Genomic DNA, 8,056 nt, shown 5'->3' with positions numbered 1-8,056 from the left:
TGGGCCAGGTGCAGCCTCAAGCCTGTAATCCCAGCACTCTGGGAGGCAGAGGCAGGTGGATCACCTAAGGTCAGGAGTTCGAGACCAGCCTGGCCAAGTAGAGATTTTTGGTCTCTACTAAAAATCCAGAAATTAGTCAGGCATGGTGGCGCCTGTAGTCCCAGCTCCTCAGGAGGCTGAGGCGGGAGAATCACTTGAACCCGAGAGGCGGAGGTTGCAGGGAGCTAAGGTCGCACCACTGCACTCCAGTTCAGGTGACAGAGTGAGACTCATCTCAAAAAAAAAAATTAAAATAAATAAACAAAAATAATAATTGGTTCTCACCTCTTTTATGATTCTTTTGCCCCATTCTCTCTTCTCCTCTGGGGCTGTGTGCACACAGGGGACCTGCTCCCCCGTCCTGAGTGCCCTGGTCTCTTCTGCCCCCTGCCTGTTTCCCTCCTCTGTTCTCTGCCTGTGCCTGGGCTGTGCAAATGCTTCGGAGGCCTTGCCCATTTTCCCTGTCCCCTCCTTTGCTGCCTACAGTCCATGTTAGAGTTCTTATTTTCAGTATCACGTTTCATATTTCTAAAACTTCTACCTGACTCTTTTATTATTATAGTTTTCACTTTTCTGGTGAAACTCTCCATCAGCTCACGTCAGCGCTTGGATGGAGTAACCCCATGTATTTTTAGAGGACACATCTCATAACTCCGCTTCTGAAATTCCCATGACCTCGTCCTATTGCCTGTTTTTCTTGACTGTCGGTAATTTCTTTCTTGTCTTATCTCTGTCAGGTAAGTTTTGATTGAATGTTGCTATTTCCTGTTAAGGGCTGTAGAGACGATTTGGGATCTGGATGTATTATCTTCAGGAAGCATTTTCTTTTACTCGTGGCAGGCATGTGGGTGGGAACAAAACGTCTCAATCCAATTAGGGTTTGTGCTGTTTGAGGGCTGAGTTTCACTTTTATTTTTCTCCCTAAACTTACGACTAAACCAGATAGTGAATATGTTTCGTGTTTTAGAATTGTAAATTAGAGGTTTTTTCCTACTGCCCAGCTCGACCTCGGTAGAGAAATGTGAGCACAAAGCTAAACATTCCAGCTTTCTCATCCCAACATTCACAAACACGGCAACGTTTGGCTGTCGGAGTCCCAGGTGAGGGGACGAGCCAGGCAGGCTTGGTTTTGAAGTAAAGAGGGTTTTCATGGGGATGAGGCACTGGGGGCAGAGGAGGGAGGCTGTGGGGGTAGCACGAGCTCTGGGAGAGAGTGGAGGGGTCATCGTATTTGAGCCCAGCACAATTCTTTGCAAGTGATTTTTTTTTTTAAAAAACAAACCAATTGATATAGTTTGGATGCGTGGCCCCTCCAAATCTCCTGTGGAAATGTGACCCCCGGTGTTGGAGGTGGGCCTGGTGGGAGGTGACTGGGTCGTGGGGGCGGATCCCTCATGAATGGCTTGGTGCCTCCCTGCTGTCTCCAGTGAGTCCACTGGAAATCTGGCTGTTTTAAGAGCCTAGCACCTCCTTCTCTCTCTTGCTCCCTCTCTTATCATCTGACGCACCTGCTCCCCCTTCACCTTCCACCAGGAGAAAAAGCTTCCTGAGGCCTCCCCAGAAGCAGATGCTGGAACCATGTTTCCTGTACAACCCGCAGAACCGTGAGCCACCTATACCTGTTTCTTCATATCCTACCCAGCCTCAGGTATTCCTTATAGCAAAACGCAGAACAGACGAATACACCAACCACATTAAGGTGGGGAATGGTTCTTGCTAATCTGTCTTGAGACAAGCCTGTGTTAGGGTTAAATGGGAAACAGGTGTTAACATTTCCAATGTTGTGCCCAACACCTAATGAAATTAGCCTCCTTCCTCCCCATCTCCCTCCCTTTCTCCATTCCTGTCTCTCTGTCGGTCTCTCTCTTTCCTTCCTCCCTTGGTTCCCTCGTGTGTAGAATGACTAAGAAGGGGAAACATGCAAGTGCACTCAAAATAAATTTTTTTTTTTTGAGACAGGGTCTGGCTTTGTCGCCCAGGCTGCAGTGCGGTGGCATGACCTTGGCTCACTGCAACCTCCGCCTCCCAGGCTCAGGCCATCTTCCCACCTCAGCCTCCCGAGTAGCTGGGACTACGGACACATGCCACCATGTCTGGATAATTTTTGTCTTCTTTTTTGTAGACATGGGTTTTCGCCATTGCCTAGCCTGGTCTTGAATGCCTGAGCTCAAGTCATCCGCCTGCCCCCGCCTCTCAGTGCTGGGATTACAGACACGAGCCACCACGCCTGGCCTCAAAGGAGTTAAAATGGTTAATGAATTAAAACAAGATTAAGTCTGTACGTTATATAATGTAGAAGCTTCGGTGGAAAACTCCCCAGCCCTATGTGGACGACATCACATCTGATTTATCCTCGTGGTCTACACTGCTGGGGCTCAGCCTTCTCCTGAGAGATGCCGTGAGACGTCTCTACGCCTGGAACAGCAGGAAGGTCCGTGTGGGGCAGAGACGTCTGTCCAGAGTCCAGGGGCAGCTGATAAGGATTTTCCATGCAAGGAATAGCTTAGAAGAGGCAACAGTTATTGGCTGATTTTGACTAAGGATTAAAATTAAAATACCTCAGCCACTTCTTACTCAATGTATCCTATACATTTTCTTTTCTTTTTTTTTTTTTTTTTTTGAGACGGAGTCTCGCTCTGTCGCCCAGGCTGGAGTGCAGTGGCCGGATCTCAGCTCACTGCAAGCTCCGCCTCCCGGGTTCCCGCCATTCTCCTGCCTCAGCCTCCCGAGTAGCTGGGACTACAGGCGCCGCCAACACACCCGGCTAGTTTTTTGTACTTTTTAGTAGAGACGGGGTTTCACCGTGTTAGCCAGGATGGTCTCGATCTCCTGACCTCATGATCCGCCCGTCTCGGCCTCCCAAAGTGCTGGGATTACAGGCGTGAGCCACCGCGCCCGGCCACATTTTCTTGTTAATCTAACTTTCTGGGTCATAGCTCATTAGTTCAGAGGAGAATTGCTAGTTATGGGAGATACTGTTTCCTGTCAAGCAACTGCAGCTCTGTGACAGCTTTGATCAGACTGCACATATTTTGAAATACGATGTTGTTTTACTAATCCTTATTTATTCAACATCCTTGAACACTGACTTTATGTGAGATAAACTTAAAAATCAGAATTTAATCATAGTATTCTCAGTTGTCAATTCCAATTCAAGCCGAGCCCAGGAAGAGGCTCTGCTGCTTCGGAATGCGAGCACACTGCCCTCCTGTGTGAGATCCTGAACGCTGCAGAGCTTTACACTTTTGAGTCTAATCTAGTGAATCTAATTTCATTTGCCTGAAGCCAAAAATATCCTTAGGCAGCAAAGATAAAATATGTTTTACTTTACAAAGTCGGTTAGCCCTTCATAGCTCCTTCATAATGCATCAATCCGTAAAACGTTCGCTTGGTTTCAATTACTTAATTCAAATAAGGAATTCCTGGACGATTTCTTCATGGTTGTTATGGGGGAAAGCTGGCTGGCCCTCTAGAACTGAATATGTGCAGAGAATTGTTAAACCCCAAAGCCAATTCCCTGTCTCACCTCTGGAAGCCTCTTTTCCTCATATTTCAAATGGAGATGGCTTGGGGGCATTTCACAGGGAAATGGCTGGATCAGGTTAGGAGCGCAAATGCGGCTAGAATTTTGGTTTGTCTGGAATGTCTTACGAAATCACCATCTTCTTTGATACAGTTAAAATAGGCTTTTATTAGAGCTAAACGTTTAAAATATTTCTCCTTTTCCCTTTAAATTTTTTTTTTACACTTATTATTTTTTGAGATGGAATCTTGCTCTGTCGCCCAGGCTGAGTATAGTGGTGCAATCTTGGCTCACTGCAACCTCCGCCTCCCAGCTTCAAGCAATTCTCATGCCTCAGCCTCCTGAGAAGCTGGGATTACAGGCACCTGCCACCACACCTGGCTAATTTTCGTCTTTTTAGTAGAGACAGGGTTTCACCATGTTGACCAGGCTGGTCTGGAACTCCTGACCTCAAGTGATCCACCCACTTTGGCCTCCCAAAGTGCTGGGATTATAGGCGTGAGCCACTGTGTCCGGTCCCTTCTTTTTTAAAAAACCAAATTACAGGTCACATGTCCTTAGTGAGCACACAATCACTTTGCAAGGCTAGACCTGGAGAATTTAGGGAGCTAGAGAAGTTCCAAGATTCATTAGGAATTAGGTTGTAGATGTTAATTTAAGAAATGATCTGCAAATCACAGGTGCTATGTATAGTGCTGGAGTGAGGCAAGCGCTCCCGTCTGGACCGGCTGGCCCAGTGCACAAAAGCCTGGCCTTAAGCTTCTGGGCTCAGATCACAGTGGCTGCCCCACATCAGTGCAGCAGCAGGTGCCAGCTGTAACTGGAGACAGGGAGGGTGGTTTGGAGCCGAGGGGTGGACTGGGGTTCGAAACAGAAAATGGCAGCGTCAGGATGGGGGTAAGAAAATGCCACCTGGACTTGACTTCTCAGTACGGGCATCTTGTTATCTTTGTGGCTTCAGAACAGAATGTTACTGGATAGAGTTGTCCAATTTCCTGGGGTGTTGAAGGAAGAACTGAACAAAATGCACAAAGTAACAAAAGAAGGAAACAGAAGAACCGAGGGAGTAAGGAAGGCACAGATCTACTGAAGAAGTAAAAGCACAATTCACAAAGCAGGATGGGCTTCTGCAGGCGGCTCAAGAACCTCTCCAATTAGGTTTTTGTTGTTGTAGTTGTTTCGTTTTTTTGAGACAGGGTCTTGCTCTGCTGCCCAGGCTGCAGTGCAACGGCACAATCTCAGCTCACTGCAACCTCCACCTCCCGGGTTCAAGGGACTCTCGTGCTTCAGCCTCCTGAGTAGCTGGGATTACAGGCACCTGCCACCACACCTGGCTTCTTTCTGTATTTTTAGTAGAGATGGGGTTTCACCATGTTGACCAGGCTGGTCTCAAACTCCTGGCCTCAAGCGATCTACCCACCTTGTGCTGGGATTACAGGTGTGAGCCATTGCGCCTGGCCCAATTAGGATTTTTATAAAGCCAAAATAACGTGGCAGCACCCAGGTGCCCTTTAGTGGCCTCCAGTTGGTTATTGCCTATGAAGGATGGGCCTGCGACCAGAGGCTGAAGTGGAGACGGCGGTGGTCAATCTGAGGCTGCAGTGGAGACGGCGGTGGTCAATCAGAGGCCGCAGTGGAGACGGCGGTGGTCAATCTGAGGCTGCAGTGGAGACGGTGGTGGTCAATCAGAGGCCGCAGTGGAGACGGCTGTGGTCAATCTGAGGCTGCAGTGGAGACGGTGGTGGTCAATCAGAGGCCGCAGTGGAGAAGGCCGTGGTCAATCAGAGGCTGCAGTGGAGGCTTCTGTCTTGTTACCACAGGAGCGAGGCTGTGGCCTGTGTATCGCGGGATCCTGCCCGGAACTGGCTGCACCTGCTGTTCTTTTGCTAAAGCCTCAGCCCGTGGCTGCCCTAATTCCCTATTCTCCTGCTAGACAGTCCCAGGGTCCTTCCCACGTCTAAGTGTCTTCCTCAGGCATGCCCAGAGCTCAATGGCTGGACTGCTCTTTCCCAGACCCGCTCTCAGGGCTGTGCCTGCAGGGAGCCACCCCGAGGGAGGAGGAAGCGTGTGCCCCGCGGACAAGGTGCAGGCATCGGCTGGCTGCTGTAGAACAGGGTCCCGGCGTCCGTGTCCGTGTCCGGGACACAGAGCCAGCGTGCACGGGGCGCCCAGCTGAGCTGTTCCACGGGGCCCCGCGGGATGTGGGGCCAAAGGAACCACAGGCTGCTGCTCGTGCTGCTTCTGCGCAGTGAGGAATAAAATCCGGTCTCTGATCCACGCGGCTCCCGACTTCTACCAGCGTCAATGAATTAGCAACAGGTAACTTTTTAACTTGTAAGTAAAGCAAAAGAAAATTCGTGACCTTGCAGTTCAACGTAAGTTCAGAGCTTATTATTTTAATTTTAATTTTTTTCCACATGGAAATTGCTTTAATGACCTTTTATATGCCCTGCTGATAAAACAATTAGAAAACTGAAAAGAGTTTTACAGTGGTAACAGATACAATTGCACAACACTGAATTAGACATTAGAAATGGTGAAGTAGACGCTGCGTATGTCCCTAGGGTCTGCAAAATTAACATGTGCCTTGAAACGAATTAAAAATACTCATTAACTTGAGAAACAAGTTTGTGGCCGTAACACTCTCCAATGTCACCTCCTCTACCATGATCTGTGCTTAAAATTCTGCAGTACTATCTTTGGAATAAAGATGATGAGTCTGAAATACAAGCATTTCTTTTCATTGTCCTTGATAATTATCTTTTTTTCTTTTTGAGAGAGGGTCTTGCTCTGTCACCCAGGCTGGAGTGCAGTGGCGCGATCTCGGCTCAGTGCAGCCTTGAACTCCTGGGCTCAAGAGATCCTCCTGTCTCAGCCTGTTGAGTGGCTAGGACTACAGGTGTGAGCTACCACACCTGGCTAATTTTTAAATTTTTTTGTACAGACGGGGTCTTGCTGTGTTGCCCAGGCTGACAATTACTTTTGTTTCCGTATTTGTTGATGTTTTTTCTCTTTTAAAATTGCTCCTTGTGGAGCGGGGCTAACTCAGGCAGTGCAGTGGAGCTGCCAACAACTACTGCTATACAGAGAACATAAGAGTGTGTAATTAGAGGAGGTGGGATATTGTTGGTACAGCTATACCATTTAAAATTGGTGGAAGTCCAGGCCGGGCACGGTGGCTCACACCTGTGATCCCAGCGCTTTGGGAGGCCAAGGCGGGTGGATCACTTGAGGTCGAGAGTTTGAGACCAGCCTGACCAACATGGAGAAACCCCGTCTCTACTAAAAATACAAAATTAACCAGGCCTGGTGGCATATGCCTGTAATCCCAGCTACTTGGGAGGCTGAGGCAGGATAATTGATTGAACCCTGGGAGATGGAGGTTGTGGTGAGCCAAGATCGTGCCACTGCACTCCAGCCTAGGCAACAAGAGCAAAACTCCATCTCAAAATTGGGGGAAGTCCTGAAGCTGGTGAGGCCAAAATTAAAACAAACACACACACACACACAAAACAAACAAAAAAAACGGGGAAGGGCATATGTTGAGACCTGAGATAGCTTTTCCGGAGGAGCAAAAAGCCAGTTTCCCAGCCTGTCCCGGAACGTGCTCTAAGGTAGTTGGTAGAGTAAGGCGTGGACAGTAAAGCAACCAGGTGATACCAATAACAGAGACAAGGGCTTTCCGGGGCACACTTCCCGCTGCAGCCGTGCGGAGTCTCGCCTGGCTGGCTTAGGGTTCTGCAGTTCTCTGGGAGTGAGTTCTTCCCTGCTGAGATGTCCCTGAGAGAATACAAGCCCTGCGTCTGCGCAGGGCGAGCACCTGGTCACCAGCCATTTGAACAATTTGTCTTCATAATGTCCCAGTTCAAAGCAACAGCCAGCGCCTTGGGGTCTCCCTTGGTAACCAGCTCCACATCCTGAGTAGACACACCCAGCTCCAGGGCCGGCTTCTCCTAAAGTGTGGGAAGGGACTGGCTCCTCAGTGCAATTGCAGGTTGGTTGGTTGGTTTGTTTTTTTGCCCCAAGACAGAGTCTTGCTCTGTCACCCAGGCTGGCGGGTAATGGTGTGATCTTAGTTCACTGCAACCTCTGCCTCCTAGGTTCAAGCCATTCTCCTGCCCCGGCCTCCCAGGTAGCTAGGGCTACAGGCATACACCACCACGCCTGGCTAATTTTTTTTTTTTGTATTTTTAGTAGAGATGGGGTTTCACCATGTTGGCCAGGCTGGTCTCGAACTCCTGACCTCAAGTGATCTGCCCACCTCGGCCTCCCAAAGTGCTGGGATTACAGACGTGAGCCACCGCGCCTGGCCCAGAGGAGGTCTTTTTGTTGAAATCATGTCTATTGCCTCTGCCTCGTCACTGAAGGCTGCTTTGGAGTCCTCTTGCTTTGACAAGAGGCTGCCCTCTTTCTCCAAAGCCTGGAGGTACAGCTCCAGGAGCTGCCTGGACGGACCGCTTCCTCTGCCAAGCACCTGCTGGAACGTGTTCTGCG

At 49.2% G+C, this 8,056-nt stretch overlaps 1 long non-coding RNA gene across 1 annotated transcript; it reads left to right on the top strand.

Moving 5' to 3' along the window:
- Positions 1-1,572: 1,572 nt before the first annotated feature.
- On the top strand, positions 1,573-6,292 carry LOC141407546 (uncharacterized). Its single transcript, XR_012416995.1, has 3 exons — positions 1,573-1,687; positions 2,162-2,470; positions 4,524-6,292. It is a non-coding gene; the product is annotated as an uncharacterized lncRNA (long non-coding RNA).
- The last annotated feature ends 1,764 nt before the right edge of the window (positions 6,293-8,056 follow it).

This window comes from Macaca fascicularis, chromosome 8 (assembly GCF_037993035.2).
Source record: "Macaca fascicularis isolate 582-1 chromosome 8, T2T-MFA8v1.1".
NCBI classification, from domain to species: domain Eukaryota; kingdom Metazoa; phylum Chordata; class Mammalia; order Primates; family Cercopithecidae; genus Macaca; species Macaca fascicularis.
The sequence above is the reverse complement of the archived record's forward strand: the minus strand, read 5'-3'. Positions and strand labels throughout refer to the sequence as shown.